General features: G+C 47.0%; 2 pseudogenes; one reads left to right on the forward strand and one right to left on the reverse strand.

Moving 5' to 3' along the window:
• LOC132807998 (zinc finger protein 208-like) overlaps positions 1-17983 on the reverse strand; it is a 216732-nt pseudogene that overhangs the window by 102842 nt on the left and 95907 nt on the right.
• The window catches only part of LOC132807999 (gastrula zinc finger protein XlCGF7.1-like), a 34549-nt pseudogene continuing 30606 nt past the window's right edge, over positions 14041-17983 (forward strand).

The following is a 17983-nucleotide window of genomic DNA, read 5'->3' on the forward strand; positions in this document are numbered from 1 at the left end:
AGTACAATTGTGTTGGACAGAAGGGTCTGTTTCTGTGCTATGTATCTCTATGACTCTGGCGTTTGCCAGAGTCAGGAGGTTCACTTTCTCTCTACTTTCAATGTTAATGCCTTGACGTCTCATTTTGCTCCCACCTTCCTGGGGTCGTTAACCATTGGGTGTCTGGTCCTTCCTCAAGAAGCTGCGTGGCAGGTTCACCCTGAATTGACACTTTCTTTTTGCTTCCCAAAATCAGACCTGCTCACTCTCAGCAGTATCCCAGTGTTGTGAAAGATATTAGCTTTCAGGCGGAGGTATCCAAAGTTCAGAGAGATGTCAGTCTTGACGTTTTTGCTTTTCTGCCCCTGGACGATCCTGAATCAGCACCTTCAGGGGAATGAGTTAGATCAGAGTGAGAACAGAGGGGGAGAGAGAGTGGGATGGTGCTTTCAATTTTGTGGAATAACAAAAGAAAATATTCCGCAGAAAGTAGAATTCCTACCCTGCACTGACAGTGATGACTTTTGTAATCTCTTTTTACATTTCAGGATCTGAAGATGGAAGTTTCAAAATCAACAGATGAAGGCCTTATGCCCAAAACGTCGACTCTCCTGCTCCTCGGATGCTGCCTGACCTGCTGTGCTTTTCCAGCGCCGCACTAACTGACTCTGACTCTCCAGCGTCTGCAGTCCTTACTTTGACGTCCATGTCTGACAGTCATTCAATCCATCGGGACAGCAACAGTTTTCAACTATGATTCTGTGAGAAGGAGCAAAGCCTTTTGGTTCCTGTTTGGGTACGTTTTCAGCAGCAGTGGGACTGGATGAGAGACCCTACCGTTGCAGTGCACTGAGTGAGGAGCGTGTTACAGCTATACGGTTTGGAAAGAGGAATTCACGGTGGAGAGAGGCTCCGCGTTTGTGTGGGGCTGAAGCTTCGGCCATGAAGAATCCCGGGGAATCCCGCCCCGTGGAGAAACCATGGAAGTGTGGCGACTGTGGGAAAGGCTTGTTTCCCGTCTGCCCTGGAGACTCATTGGCACAGTCACACCGGGGAGAGGCCGTTCCCCTGCCCTGACTGCGGGAAGGGCTTCAGCGATTCTTCCAACCTCCAGACCCACCAGTGGATCCACATGAGGGAGAGGCCCTTAAGCTGCCCCGAGTGCGGGAAGGCCTTTACCCAGGCCACCTCCTTGCTGACCTACCAGCGGGATCACGTGGCATTGCAGGGGGATTGAAAGAAAGACGGCCGAGTGCCTTAACCAACTGGATGAACAACCCAGTTCCAGTGGCTCCCGAGTTCTATTCCCACCGCAACAGATGGTGGAATTGGAATTTGGTCAGAAATCTGGAGTTCAGAATCTAACGGTGAAACCATTGTCGGTGGGGTAGGGGTGGAAGAAAACCCCCATCTGATTCACTCAGTTCTTTTTTAGAGAAGACTTGAGCAGTCGTCCCAGCTGCATCCTTTACCCGGTCTGGCCTACACGTGACTCCAGACCCACAATGGTCTGGTTGACTCTATGCTGCTCATCCAACTTACTTCGATACAGGTTGAAATTGCTGAGTGAGGCAATACTCCCTCCAGGTTAAGGCTATACCAAGGATCCAATTACAAAAGGTCAACTCAGTGGTGACCAATAATGAAGAAAGTGAGGGGTTGCACTTTGACCTTGAGCTGTTTTTAAAACATTGCTACTTTTTCTCTACCTTTCTGCTGGGAGATTCTGAAGCTGTAACAAAGTTGGGTCACAATAAAGATTACCTGAACTTCACACTGAGCTCAGACTCTCAATGAAAGCTTTAAACTGCAACAGGTTTTTGGTTTAAAACTGCTGATTTCTTACAGGAGAAAGTGAGAACTGCAGATGCTGGAGATCAGGGTCAAGATTAGAGTGGTGCTGGCAAAGCACTGCAGGTCAGGCAGCATCCGAGGAGGAGGAAAATCGACATTTCGGGTTTGTTCCAGACTGCAACCTCCTTACTCTGTCAACCATCTGTGAGTAAGGTACTCTCTTCACAACTCCTTTTCCATTTTTTTCATTCTGGGCTTCAATTTATGACTTGAAGCGCGAAAAGTTTGTTTATAAACAGTGTTTCATGTATTGAGTGAATGTAAAGAGGAAGTGGTGGATGCACGTTCAGATGTAACGTCTAAAAGACATGTGGATAAGTACATGAATAGGGAAGGTGTGGAGGTATATGGGCCAAACACTGGCAAGTGGCACTAGTTTAGTTTGAGAACATAGTCAGCATGGAATAGTTGGACTGAAGGGTCCGTTTCTGTGCTGTCTGACCGTAACTGTTCTGTCGTGGTCTTAAAACCATTTTCTTGCCTTCCATTTTAAATGTGGTTCCTGTACCTGCATCCAACACATAAACCACAAAAAACCCTCATGCACACAATATAAAAATCCACACTTTATTGTTCAAAACTCAGATGAACTCAGCCTTGAATAAATTCATTGAGCCCCTAACTGCAGGAAGACATCCCCACTTCTAATCTCAGTTCAGCCTGCTAATATACCACTTGCCTTGCTGCACCTGTCTGACAACTGGCATTGACTGATGTAGAAGGATGCTGCTAATCAAAGCACTGATCACAGGCTGGGCTGGTTTCAGGACCTGATTTCTCTATCCTCTGTTGATCTCACTGTTCCCACAGACTAAGATGTCGGTCTGTTCTCAGCTCTGCTGGATTTCTGCTAAAGCTTTGACCCCGCCTTTTATAACTTCTGGAACGATAAAACATTCAATCAAGACCCAAGCCACAATCTCCCAGCCTGTCAACTATCCTAATACAAGGTGTAGTCATAGCAGGGAATCAAACAAGAAAAATGAAACAAAATCATAAATAAGTAGGTGCACGTGCTTAATGTTTGTTCATGAGGAAGTAAACCAGAAATAGGGGACTCCCAGGAATCTTACAGTGCCCGACTTGAGGAATTCTGTCACCCTTACACCTATTAGGATCCAGCTATGAATTACAACAACATTTACACCAACAGAAATAAAGCATCTGTTATCAAATAGAGATAAACAGCACGGAAATAGACTGTTTCTCTATCTCATGCACACACGAGATAGATCATCCATGGGGGGTGAGTTTGTATTTGCAGTATGATGTTTGCAAATACATTCTACTTTGCAAGGTTTGTAGCTCAGGTTGAGGATTAGGGTGTAGGTTTGCTCGCTGAGCTGCAGGTTTGATATCCAGACGTTTCATTACCTGGCTCGGGAACATCATCAGTGGCGACCTCCAAGTGAAGCGAAGCTGTTGTCTCCTGCTTTCGATTTATATGTTTGTCCTGGATAGGGTTCCTGGGGTTTGTGGTGATGTCATTTCCTGTTCATTTTCTTAGGGGTTGATAGATGGTATCTAGATCTATGTGTTTGTTTATGACGGTGTGGTTGGAGTGCCAGGCCTCTAGGAATTCACTGGCATGTCTTTGCTTCGCCTGTCCCAGGATAGATGTTGTCCCAGTCGAAGTGATGGTTTTTTTCATCCGTATGTAGGGGTACGAGGGATAGAGGGTCGTGTCTTTTTGTGGCTAGCTGGTGTTCGTGTATCCTGGTGGCTAACTTTCTTCCTGTTTGTCCTACGTAGTGTTTGTGGCAGTCTTTGCAAACACCCGGAGTATGGGTCTAGGTGGTATACGCGTCGACAGGTCGGTGTGGACTTGTTGGGCCGAAGGGCCTGTTTCCACACTGTCAGTAATCTAATCTAATCTAAAAAGATTTACAAGGATGTTGCCAAGACTGGAGGATTTGAGCTATAGGGAGAGACAGAACAGGCTGGGGCTGTTTTCCCTGGAGCGTCAGAGGCTGAGGGGTGACCTTATAGAGGTTTATAAAATCATGAGGGGCATGGATTGGATAGATAGACAAAGTCTTTTCCCTGGGATGGGAGAGTCCAGAACTAGAGGTCATAGGTTTAGAGTGAGAGGGGAAAGATATGAAAGAGACCTAAAGGGCAACCTTTCCATTTAGAGGGTGGTATGTGTATGGAATGAGCTGTCAGAGGAAGTGGTGGAGGCTGGTACAATTGCAACATTTAAAAGGCAACTGGGGGGATATGGGCCCCGTGCTGGCAGGTGGGACTAGATTGGGTTGGGATATCTGGTCGGTATATAAGAGTTGTCCAGGTTCAGGTGGATTGACAGTACTAAAATACCCATAGTGCCCAGGGATGTGCAGGTTAGGTGGATTAGTCAGGGGTAAATGTTGAGCAATAGGGGTTGGGGAATTGCGTGGTGGGTTACCCTTTGGAGGATCAGTGTGTAGTCTTTGGGTCGAGTGGCCTGCTTCCCCACTGTGGGGAGTCTCTGAAGGGGAAGGGATTTTTGTAAACTGTGCAGGGCAATGCAGGCGTAGTGCGGGGGCCTGCTGTTGGCCTTGCCCTGCCCCTTGCTCCTCCCCGTGTTGTTGAGCTGTCTAAAAAACAGCTACTCTTTCTCTGCCCTTTTGCTGGGGGCATCTGAAGCTATAACAATATTGGGCCACAATAAAGGTAACCAGAACGTACTGCTGGGCTCAGGCTCTCATTGAAAGCTCCAAGCGGTTTTTGTTTTAAAGCTGCTCATTTCTTGCAGCCTCCTGCACTAAGTTTCCAATGTCGTGTATCAGATGGAGCAGTGAATGAGTAGCTGGGTTCATTAGAAATTATAAACTTTTCAGGAGTGCAGGCACTGCATCGTTTCATTGGCAGTTTACTGGCAGCACCGGGAGGTGTGGGCTGTGTTCATTAGAAAGGAGGTGGAGGTGCTGCTGTTGGACTAGGTGGGACAAGGTTTAAAAATCACAACACCGGGTTATAGTCCAACAGTTTTATTTGGAAGCACTAGCTTTCGGAGCGCTGCTTCTTCATCGGGTAGATGTGGAGCAGGATCATAAGACGCAGAGTTAAGAGCAAAAGGTAACAGTGTCATGCAACTGATATGATATATTGACAAATGTAGACGGATGTTAAGCATTCAGCACACTTACCTTAATTGTTCACACCATTGAATAAAGAATGTGGGACATCATGTTGAGGTTGTACAGGATGTTGGTGAAGTCACTTGTAGAGTACTGAGAAGGCTTCTGGTGGCCCTGTAATAGTATTCTTCCTATTACAGAAGGTTCAGTAAAGATTTACCAGGATGTTGCCAGGACTGGAGGGTTTGAGTTATAAGGAGAAGCTGAGACTGTCTTCACTGAAGCACAGGAAGTTGAGGGGTGACCTCATTGAGATTGATATAATCATGAGGGCTCTATGTAACATGAACATCAAATAGCGAGGAGCCTGCACGGTTATGTCAAGTGAGTGGGGGAGAAATTGTGGCATTTGGCCACTTTAAATCCATCAAAAACAGCACCTCCATAGAGCATACTGTGCATGTCAGGTGGGGTGCCAGAAGACTGGAGGTTGGCTCATGTGGTGCCACAGTTTAAGAAGGGTGGTAAGGACAAGCCAGGGAACTATAGACCAGTGTGCCTGACATCAGTGGTGGGCACATTGTTGGAGGGAATCCCGAGGGACAGGATTCTACCTTCATCTAGGTGGATGGGCTGGGACTTTTTCACTGGAGCATTGGAAGTGGAGATGTGACCTTATCAACGCGTATAAAATCATGAGGGGGGAGATGAGGTGAACGAAGGGTGTCCTTCCCTGAGGGTTGGGGTTTCAAGATTAGGAAGCAAATTTTGACAGTGACAGGAGAAAGAGATTTTAAAAAGAAGGGCACAATTTTTTTTTTTACAGAGTGGTTCACGTGAGGACTAAATGTCTAGAGGAAGTGGTGGATGCAGGTACAGTAACGTCATGAATAGGAAAGGTTTGGAGGGATATGGGCCAAAACACTGGCAGGTGGGACTGGTTTAGTTTGAGAACATAGTCAGCATTGACTAGTTGGACTGAAGGGTCTGTTTCTGTGCTGTCAGACTCTGGAACTGTCTTAAAACTGGATACTGGTCTTAAAACCATTTTCTTGCCTTCCCCCACAAGCATCCACATAAAAATCACGTGAACTCAGCCTTGAATATATTCAATGACCCCCTAACTGCTGGAAGACATTCCCACTTCTGAACTTAATTCCTCTTGCTAATATACCACTTGCCTTGCTCATTGCCTGCTGCGCCTGTCTGACAACTGGCACAGAAGGACACTGATGCCCCTCTGAACATCCACGCATCATTCCTGATGAAGAGCTTGTGCCACAAAATACGACTGTCCTACTGCTCGACCCACTGTGCTTTGCCAGTTGTGATCGTCTCTACATCAGGAAGACCGAGCGTAAACTTGGGGAATGGTTTGCCGAGCATCACAGCCGGGTCCGCAGAGGCTGAGCGGACTTCCCAGTCTCCACCCATTTTAATGCCCCTTCCCACGCCCCTTCTGACAAATTGGAGGAACAAAACCTCATCTTGTCTGAGCAGTCCACAGCCCGGAGGACTCGACACTGAGTTCTCCAATTTCAAATAGTCTCCCATCCCATCCCCCAACTCACTTCCCAGCCCCTTCCACTCTTCCCTGCTAACTAGATTCCTTCCTCCCATTCACCAACCAGGTTATGGGGATAAGGCAGGAACAGGATACTGATTGAGGATGATCAGTCATGATCATAATGAACGGTGGTGCTGGCTCGAAGGGCAGAAGAGCTGACTCCTGCACCTATTGTCTATTGTACCCTCTACCTGTCTCCACCTATCCTCACTTCATCACCCTGCCCCCAGCACACCCTTGTTCCACAGCTCTCCCTATACACACCCCCAATCCTGAACAAGGGTTACACCAGACACCTCAACTTCTCCACCTCCTGATACTGCCTGGCTTGCTGCGTTCTTCCAGTCTCCTGCCTGTCTATTTTGCCAATTGAGACAAAGGCTTGGACTAACTTTTCCAGAGTCTGTCCCCTCGCTGGATTCACTCCCATTCTTTTCAGTTGCTCCAAGTCAACAATTGAACCCCAGAATGAAACGTAAATGGAAAAGGGGGTGAGAAAAGAGAATGCTGTACACACAGATGTTGGACAGAGGAAGGAAGCTGCAGTCTGAGTGAAACTCAATTAAGATTGAGAGAGAGGAGGGGCAGGAACTTCAGAACCTCATGGCCCAACTTCCGCATTCACCAATAGGGGAGCTCCAAATGGCAGGAGGACAAGCCTCCTTCCAGTCCTCCAGTGATCCTTATTTGTCCATCAAAAGTAGGTTTCGCCCCTTTTCTGCCAACAATGAGGAACACACCCAATGTTTTGGTGACAGTGGCAAACATGTGCCCTGCTTGTTGACACTGAGGAGTGTACACAATATGCTCTGCAGCAATGCTGGTGTTATTGACAGATTTTAAGTTTCCAAATGTCTATTGGAGATCAAAAAGGGCAGAGCGATATTTTTTTTCCCCATGTGGCTCGATATTTGATTGGGCAGCCAGACAAATGCAAAAGCAATGTTTTTAAGTCTTTTCCTCCATGTTGGGGTGACCTTCACAACTAGAGGACATAGGTTTAGGGTGAGGCCACAAAGATATAAAAGGTACCTGAAGGGCAATGTTTCCATGCAGAGGGTGGTGCAGGTATGGAATGAACTGCCAGAGGAAGTGGAGGAGGCCGGTATAATTACAGCCTTTAAAAGGTATCTGGATGGATATATGAATAGGAATGGTTTAGAGGGATATAGTGCTGGCAAAGGGGACTAGATTAATGTAGGATATCTGGTTGGCGTGGACAGGTTGGACTGAAGGGGTCTATTTCCATGCTGTACATCTGACTCTAAATAATAAAAAGTCAACTTTTCCAATGAACAAACTATATCCATGTTAACAAGGCTTAGTGCACAACCTGCTTTACTAACCATTCTCAACAGGTCCTGCCCCTTCAATGACTGAGGAACATATACATGCTGGTGCATAGTATCCTTCACTAGTATTTACACACTACCCTCAGCAATTGCACAAGTAACAGCAAAGAGTAAACAGCACAAGGATTAAACACACAGTGAGGGGCAAACAGCACAAGGATTAAACACACAGTGAGGGGCAAACAGCACAAGGATAAAACACACAGTGAGGGGTAAACAGCACAAGGATTAAACACACAGTGAGGGGTAAACAGCACAAGCGCCAGTAAAAGCAGATGGAAAGTGAGTGTAAAATACCGGTGTCTGCCCCGGGCCGCACGGCGCCATTTTCCTAACGGCCGCCCTCCCGCCGCTTCCTCGCTCGAGCGACTTCTCCTCCCAACCGCCTTCGCCCCCGCGTGACGTCTGCACGGGGGGATGGGCGGGGCCGGGGGAGCCTCACCGTCACCAAGCAACAGCCACCTCGCGCTACAACTGCTCATTCACAAAAACAAACTCTCCTGTCTCGCTCTGCAGCTGCAGGGGGGGACACTGCCACGTTTCGAGGAGCCCTGTCTACATTGGGAAAGCTCACCGCTCCATTTAAACACATATTCCCACATCCCACTTGCCTGCATTTGGCCCATTTCCCTCTAAACCTTTCTATTCATGTACCCATCCAAATGCTGTTTCAATGTTGTCACTGTACCTGCATCGACCACATCCTCAGCAAGGTCATTCCACATGCAACTCACCCTCTTTCAAAATGTTGCCCCTCCGCTTCCTTTTAAATCTCTCTCCTCACATTAAAAAAATGCTCCCCGAGTTTTGAGTTCCCCTACGCTAAGCAAGAGCCATTTTCTATTCACCTTACCTCCACTCCTCATGATTTTATCAATCTCAATGAGGTCACCCCCCCCCCCCCAACTTCCTGTTGATATGGGTAATGTAATTTCTGCAGTTTCACACTCTCTCTCTCTCACACAGGAGTCACACATTCTCACACACACACACTCTCACACACACACGCACATCACACACACCACCCGTACACACACACCACCCGTACACACACTCACATACACACACATTCACACCACACATACACACACTCTCACACACACCATACACATACACACACTCTCACACACACACACACACACATACACACACTCTCACACACACACACACTCTCACACAAACATATACACACACTCTCACACACACATATACACACACTCTCACACACACATATACACACACTCTCACACACACACACACACACTCTCTCACACACACACACACATCACACATACACACACATCACACACTCACACCACACACACACATACACACTCACACCACACACATTCTTTTGGTATGGGTAAGGTAATTTCTGTATTAAAACTGAGGTTTAATAAGTAAAGGCTAATTATGAGCAACTAGGCCATATGAGAACATGAACCAGAAGTCACCTCTGTTATGTCAGGAACATGGTAACCTTGGGCAAGATACCAAGGAATGCTTTAGCTAGACACAGAGGGCAAAATACAATAGAAGCCCTTTATGACATGCAGATAAATGCTTTAACCAGCAGAATTGTTAAAAACAATATAACATTTAATTCAGCAGAATTGTTAAAATAATATAACATTTAATTAAAGAATTGGCAGAGAAAAGCGTGAAATGTTTTAACCAATGGAATTGTCATTAATGATTTTGAATGTAAGAAAAATGTATAGCGTGAGATGTTTTAACCAATGGAATTATCACTAATGTTTTTAAATGTAAAAATAATGTATAAATATTAGTGCTGTAAAATCTTCCGTCGCGGTCTCTTCCCATTCCGTGGAAGACGCCCGAACTTGCAAGTTCGAATAAACATCAATTGCTCATTTGTGTGTCTCGCAGCATTTCGATTTACCACGGGAAGCAATAGCCGGTGGGGATAAGGGCTGGTGCTGACAGCTTGGAGTTCGCCTCCTAGGACGGGACCTTGTGGACAGTCTCCCTTGAAGTCAAGGGTTAAAGGACAGTCCGCGGTCGGCAGAGTGTGGAGGCAGAACCCGGTTGATCTGAACCATAGCCCTAGAGTAGAGTAGTTAGCCGCGTGTCAGGATCTATTCTCCGGAGATCTAGAATACCTAGACAGGAGTCACTTATAACACTGTGCTCCAGTGAATTATGTCCCAGCCTCTCCTTATAACTCAAACCCTCCAGTCCTTACAACATCCTGGTAAATCTTTATTAAACCCTCATTAATAGTATTCTTCCTATTACAGGGTCACCAGAACTGTACTCAGTACTCTGAAAGTGGCCTCACCAACATCCTGTACAACCTCAACATGATGTCCCAACCCCTCTCCTCAGTGGTGTGAACAATGAAGGCAATGTTGCAAAACGCCACCTTAACCACCCTGTCTACCAGTGATGCAACCTCCAAAGAACTATGTACCTGAACACCCCAGCCCCATGTCTGTCTGTTCTATAACACGACTCATGGTCCGATCATTATCTGTACAAGTCCTTGTTTTGGCAAAAATGCAACCCTTTGCTTTTAATAAGCTTCTCTCTCACACACATACTCTCTCGCTCAGACAGACACACACACACCCCTCAACACACTCACACTCGCAGCTGATATGGGTAATGTAATTTCTGCAGTTTCACACACACACTCTCTCTCTCACACACACACACTCTCTCTCTCACACACACACACTCTCTCTCTCACACACACACACTCTCTCTCTCACACACTCTTGGTATGGATGAGGTAATTTCTGCACTAAAACTAAGGATTAATGAGTAAGGGCTAATTATGAGACTACAATGCAAGCAGGCCTGCTTGGGAACATGAAAGAAGTCAGAAGGAACTGTTATGTCAAGAACATGGCGGATTGTGACCTTGGATAAAATTGACATAAGTTATTAATTAAAACTAGGCTGCTATGAAGTTAGGTAACCTTGGGCAAGATACCAAGGAATGCTTTAGCCAGCAGAATTGTTAAAATGATGTAATGATTAAGACACAGAGGGCAAGATACAATAGAAGCCCTTTATAACATTAGAAACATACAGATAACCAAGAAATGCTTTAAGCAGCAGAATTGTTAAAAACAATATAATGTTTAATCAAAGAATTGGCAGAGAGAAGCGTGAAATGTTTTAACCAATGGAATTGTTACTAACCTTTTCAGATGTAAAAATAATGTATAAATATTACTGCTGTAAACCTTTTGGCGCGGACCTTCCCTTTTTCTTTTGTAAGGCGCCCAAACTTGCAAGTTTGAACAAACATTCGTTGCTTCATCGGTGTGTCTCGCAGCATTTCGATTTGCCACGGGATAGCGGTAGCCGGTGGGGATAAGGGCTGGTGCTGACAGCTTGGAGTTCGCCTCCTAGGACGGGACCTTGTGGACAGTCTCCCTTAGACTGTGTGTTGGAGCGGTTCGTCCGCCACACGGAAGTCAAGGGTTAAAGGACAGTCCGCGGTCAGCAGAGTGTGGAGGCAGAACCCGGTTGATCTGAACCATAGCCCGAGTGTAGAGTAGTAAGCCGAGTGTCAGGGACTATTCTCCGGAGATTTAGAATACCTAGACAGAAGTCACCTATAACACAGCCTCATACTCCATCACACTCTCACTTTCCCAAGCATGCACAACACACTTCTGTGCACACTCACACACAAACTCACATGCACACGCTCTCATTTTCTCATGCACACACACACACTACTCTTTGGGGTGAAATTGTATTGGCAGAATTATATTTGCAGATACATTCAATTTTGTTCAAAAAGCACACAATCTGCAGGCAGTCAATCCATGTAATATTTTACAAATTCCGACTTTGGAAACAGAACCAGTCTGATTCAAGATTGGAATACAGACAGACTCAAATCTCACACCTTTAATGCATTGTCTGAACAGAGATGCCTTTCTTTTATAAAACCTTATGTCATCTCAAGAACATTGTTACAGATTAATGAACCAAAGCCCACACCCATTCTAAGAGATGAAGACTATCTAAGTTTGTTCAATATATTCTATCAGTTGCATGACAATGATCTTTTGATATAAGTTCTGTCTTATGACGCTGTTCCATGAGGCTTATGTATTGATGAGCTGAAAATGTGTTGCTGGAAAAGCGCAGCAGGTCAGGCAGCATCCAAGGAGCAAGAGAGTCGACATTTCGAGCTGAGAGACTTGGGTCTTTTCTCATTGGAAAGAAGGCAGTTAAGGGGGGATTTGATAGAGACATAAAAGATGATCAGAGGATTTGATAGGGTAGACAGAGAAAGACTTTATCCTGGGGTGATGACGTTAGCTCGTACGAGGGGGCATAACGACAAATTGAGGGGTGATGAATTTAAGACAGATGTCAGAGGCAAGGTCTTTACACAGAGAATGGCAAGGGCGTGGAATGCCCTACCTGCTAAGGTAGTCAACTCAGCCACATTAGGGAGATTTAAATAATCCTTAGATAAGCGCATGGATGATTTTGGGATAGTGTCGGGGAATGAGCTGAGAATAGTTCATAGGCCAGCGCAACCTCGAGGGCCGAAGGGCCTGTTCTGCGCTGGATTGTTCTATGTTCTAAACTTAGTGCAGGAGGCTGAAAGAAATGAGCAGCTTTAAAACAAAAACCTCTTGGAGCTCAAAGCTTTCAATGAGAGTCTGAGCCCGGTGGTAAGTTCAGGTAACCTTTATTGCAACCCAACTTTGTTACAGCTTCAGATCCCCCCAGCAAAGAGGCAGAGAAAAAGTAGTTGCTTTTGAACAGCTCAAGGTGAAAGTGCGCACACCACTCCTCCCCTGTTCCCCCCACGCCCCCCACCTCACTGTCTTTACTATTGGTCAGCACCAAGTTGTCCCTTTGTAATTGGATCCTTGGTACAGCCGTAACCCGGAGGAAGTATTGCCTCACTCAGCAATTTCAACCCATACCCTGTCTCCAGTTAAGTTTCTCCCCGCTCCTTTGCCAGGAAGGGGCAGTGTAGAGTCAACCAGACTGCTGTGGGTCTGGAGTCACGTGTAGGCCAGACCGGGTAAAGGATGCAGCTGGAACGACTTGAGTGTATCCTTTCCCACAATGGCAGTTCCCTTCCCTAACAAGGGAGTGAGGGAATCAGATGGGGGCTTTCTCCCCCTACCACCCCCTCCCTGAAATGGTCTCATCGTTAGATTCCGAATTCCACATTTCTGACCGAATACCAATTCTGCCATCTGTCGTGGCGGGATTCGAACCCGGGAGTCCCCGGAACCGGGTTGATATTCCAATCGATAATGGGACTCGGCCGTCACTCCTTCAATCCCCTGCGATGGCACGTGAACTCGCTGGTGTCTCCGCAGGTGGGAGGAGTAGGTGAAGCCCTTCCCGCACTGAGAGCAGATGTACGGCCGCTCCCCGGTGTGAATCCGCTGGTGCCTCAGCAGGGAGGAAGATCTGCTGAAGGCCTTCCCGCACTCGGGGCAGCTGAAAGGCCTCTCCCCTGTGTGGATCGGCTGGTGGGTCAGCAGGTGGGAGGAGCAGATGAAGCCCTTCCCGCATTGAGAGCAGGTGAAGGGCCTCTCCCCGGTGTGGACCCTCTGGTGGGCCAGCAGGGTGGAGGAATACCTGAAGCCCTTCCCGCACTGAGAGCAGATGTACGGCCTCTCCTCGGTGTGGACCTGCTGGTGGTTCCGCAGGGTAGAGGAACAGATGAAGCCCTTCCCGCACTGAGAGCAGGTGAATGGCCTCTCCCCCGGTGTGGACACGCCGGTGGGTCTGCTGGGCGGAGGAATCGCTGAAGGCCTTCCCACACTCAGGGCAGCTGAACGGCCTCTCTCCTGTGTGGACCCGCTGGTGCCTCAGCAGGGCGGAGAAAAACACGAAGGCCTTCCCGCACTCGGGGCAGCTGAAGGGCCTTTCCCCCCGTGTGGTCCTGCTGGTGGGCCAGCAGGTGGGAGGAATGTCTGAAGGCCTTCCCACAGTCGGTGCAGGGGAATGGCCTCTCCCCGGTGTGACTGCGCCGATGAGTCTCCAGGGCAGACAGGACACGGAAGCCTTTCCCACAGTCCCCACACTTCCACGGTTTCTCCACAGGGCGGGATTCCTCGGGTTTCTCCATGGCCAAAGCTTTAGCTGCACACAAACACGTGTAGAGCCCCTCCCTGCCGTGAAATCCCCTTCCCAGGCCGTATAACTGTTTCAGGCTCCACACACAGTGCGCTGCAACAGTGGGGTCTCTCGTCCAGTCCCACTGATGCTGAAAACATACTCCGACAGGAACCAAACAGCTTTGATTCCTCTCTCAGAAATCACGGCGAAAATCTTTGCTGGCCCCAGTGGACTGAGTGACTGTCAGACATTGACATCAAAGTGAGGACTGGAGATGCTGGAGAGTCAGTCGAAAAATGTGGTACTGGAAAAGCACAGTGGAGTCAGGCAGCATCCGAGGAGCAGGAGGGTCAATGTTTCGGTTATAAGCCCTTCATCTGTTGATTTTAAAACTTCCCTCTTCAAATCTTCAAAAATTCTGTCAGAATAGATTACAAAAGTCATCACTGTCAGTGCAGGGTAGAAATTCTGAACAAGCAATTCTACTTTTTGCAGAACATTCTTTTCTTTTGTTATTCCACAAAATTTAAAGCACATCCCACTCTCCCTCCCACTCTGTTCTCACTCTGCTCTAACTAATTCCCTTGAAGGTGCTGATTCAGGATCTTACAGGGACAGAAAAAGCAAAAATGTCAAGACTGACATATCTCTGAACTTTGGATACCTCCACCTGAAAGTTAATATCTTTCCCAACACTGGGATCCTGCGGAGATTGATATGGGTGATGTAATTTCTGCAGTTTCACACACTCTCTCACACACACACACACACTCTCTCTCTCACACACACACACAAATACTCACACACACACACTCACTCTCTCTCACACACACACACTCACTCTCTCACACACACACACAGTGAGGTAATTTTTGCAGTTTAACTAAGGATTAATAAGTAAGGGCTAACTGTGAGACTAAAAGCAAGCAGGCCTGCTTGGAAATATGAAGGAACTTGAAGGAACTGTTATGTTAAAAAAAATGGCGGATTGTGACCTTGGATAAAGCTGACATAAGTTATTAATTAAAACTAGGCTGTTATGAAGCTAAGTAACCTTGAGCAAGATACAAAAGAAGCCTTTAGAATGTAAAAAAACATACAGATAACCAAGGAATGCTTTAGCCAGCAGAATTGTTAAAATGATGTAATGATTAAGACACAGATGTCCAGAGTACAATAGAAGTCCTTTAGAATATTAGAAACATTAGCCAGCAGAATTGTTAAAAAACAATATAATGTTTAAGAACATACAGATAATTAAAATCTGGCAGAGAGAAGCGTGAAATGTTTTAACCAATGGAATTGTTACTAACGTTTTCAAATGTAAGAATAATGTATAAATATTACTGCTGTAAACCTTTCGGCGCGAACCTTCCCTTTTCTTTTGGAAGGCGCCCAAACTTGCAAGTTTGAATAAACATTCGTTGCTTCAGCGGTGTGTCTCGCAGCATTTCGATTTTCCACGGGATAGCGGCAGCTGGTGGGGCTAAGGGCTGGTGCCGACAGCTTGGAGTTCGCCTCCTAGGACGGGACCTAGTGGACAGTCTCCCTTAGACTGTGTGTGGGAGCGGTTTGTCCGCCACACGGAAGTCAAGGGTTAAAGGACAGTCCGCGGTCAGTAGAGTGTGGAGGCAGAACCCGGTTGATCTAAACCATAGCCCTAGTGTAGAGTAGTTAGCCGAGTGTCAGGAACTATTCTCCGGAGATTTAGAATACCTAGACAGAAGTCACCTATAACAAGAGTGAGCAGGTCTGATTTTGGGAAGCAAAAATAATGTGTGTCAATTCAGGGTGAACCTGCCTCGCAGCTTCTTGAGCAAGGACCAGACACAAGATGGTTAACGTCCCCAGGAAGGTGGGAGCAAAATGAGACGTCAAGGGATTAACGCCAACATTAGAGAGAAAGTGAACCTATTGACGTGGCAAAAGTTAGTGGAAAGCCAGAGTCATAGAGATGTACAGCACGAAACAGACCCTTCTGTCCAACACGCCTGTACTGACCAGATGTCCTAAATCAATCTAGTCCCATTTTCTGGTATGTGGCCCATAGCTGGGGGCATCCCCACCCTGTCCTGACACCTTGATGCCTCCAAGCTGACCCTCAAAGGTTCAGTTTGTCCCTCCATTCTTTCCCAGTTGTCTTTTGTAGGTTTTGAAAACTTCCCCAATCCTCTGAGTATAGATTTGGGAAGTTAGGTTGTGGCTGTACAGGACATTGGTTAGGCCACATTTGGAATATTGTGTGCAATTCTGGTTTCCTTACTATCGATAAGATGTTGGGAAACTTCAAAGTGTTCAGAAAAAATTTACAAGGATGTTGCCAGGGTTGGAGGATGTGATCGATAGGGAGGCGAGGGCTGTTTCCCCTCAGCGTTGGAGGCTAAGGAGTAACCTATAAAATCATGAAGGGCATGGATAGGATAAATAGACAAAGCCTTATCCAGGGGAAGGGGTTGCGGGGGGAAAAGAGTCCAGAACTAGAGGGCATATGTTTAGGGTGAGGGGAATAGATACAAATGAGATCTGAGGTGAAACTTTTCACACAGAGGGTATTACGTGTATGGAATGAGCTGCCAGAGGAAATGGTGGAGGCCAGTACAATTGCAACATTTAAAAGACATCTGGACAGGTGTATGAATAGGAAGGGTTTGAAGGGATATGGCCAAATGCTGGCAGTTGGGATTAGATTGGGTTGGGATATCTGGTTGGCATTAACAAGTTGAACCGAAGGGTCTGTTTCTAAGCTGTACATCTCCATGACTAGTTGGACCACTTCCCGCTCCTCCGCCCTTGAGCCCCAGTTTTCTCATTTTCCCTCCCCCCACCTTGTCTCAGTCCCAACACTCGAACTCAGCACCACCTGCCCAACCTGCAATCTTCTTCCTGACCTCTCCACCCTCACCCCCGCTCCCACTCCGGCCTATCACCTTCACCTTAACATCCTTCCACCTATCGCATTTCCAACGCCCCTCCCCCAAGTCCCTCCTCCCTACCTTTTATCTTAGCCTGCTTGGCACACTTCCTCATTCCTGAAGAAGGGCTCATGCCCGAAAAGTGGATTCTCCTGCTCCTTGGATGCTGCCTGACCTGCTGCGCTTTTCCAGCAACACATTTTCAGCTCTGATCTCCAGCATCTGCAGTCCTCGCTTTCTCCTCTTGCTAATATACCACTTGCCTTGCTGATTGCTTGCTACATCTGTCTGACAAATGACAGTGACTGGTGTAGAAGGATGCTGAGGCCTTTTTGTCCATCCACACATCATTCCTGATAAAGGGCTCATGTCCAAATCGTAACTCTCCTGCTCCTCGGATGCTGCCTAACCTCCCGTGCTCTTCCAGTACCAGAATGTTTGACCCTGATCTCCAGCATCTGCAGTTCTCACTTTCTCCACATTCAAATACATCTACATTTAAACAATGCACTTCCTTTCTGCGGTTTTTTTCCACAGCCAAGGCTATGACTTCATATTGTGGTACTGCATTTGCCATTGGGTCTTCTCTATATCGGAGAGCGAGTGCAAACTTGGGAACGATTCGCTGAACATCGCAGCTGTGCCCGCAGAGGGCGACCAGACCTCTCAGTAACCACCCATTCCAATTTCCTTCCCACTCCCTTTCTGACATGACCATCTTTGGCCTCCTCCATTGCCACAACGAATCTAACCGCAAATTGGAGGACAACACCTCATCTTCCGGGCAGCCTGCAGCCCGAAGGACTCAACGTTGATTTTCCAATTTCAAAAAACCTCCTCTCTCCATTCCTGACTCCATTCCCATCCCCCGCCCTCCTCCCTGCCACCAACAAGATTCATTCCTCCTATTGACCAACCAGGTCGTTACCCTCTAACTGTCTTGACCTTTCCCCCACTTCACCCCACCCCCTTTTCTCTGCAGCTTCTGCACCCAGCCCCAGCCCTGAAGAAGGATTACAACCGATTCGGTCGACTTCTCCACCATCTGATGCCTCCTGCCTAACTATTTTGCCAATTGAGATACAGACCTGGATCAACGTTTCCGAGTCTGTCCCTGCCGAATTCACTCTTTCCTTTCAGTTGCTGCAAGTCAACAACTGAACCCCAGAATGAAAA

This window comes from Hemiscyllium ocellatum, assembly GCF_020745735.1.
Source record: "Hemiscyllium ocellatum isolate sHemOce1 chromosome 27 unlocalized genomic scaffold, sHemOce1.pat.X.cur. SUPER_27_unloc_3, whole genome shotgun sequence".
NCBI lineage: Eukaryota > Metazoa > Chordata > Chondrichthyes > Orectolobiformes > Hemiscylliidae > Hemiscyllium > Hemiscyllium ocellatum.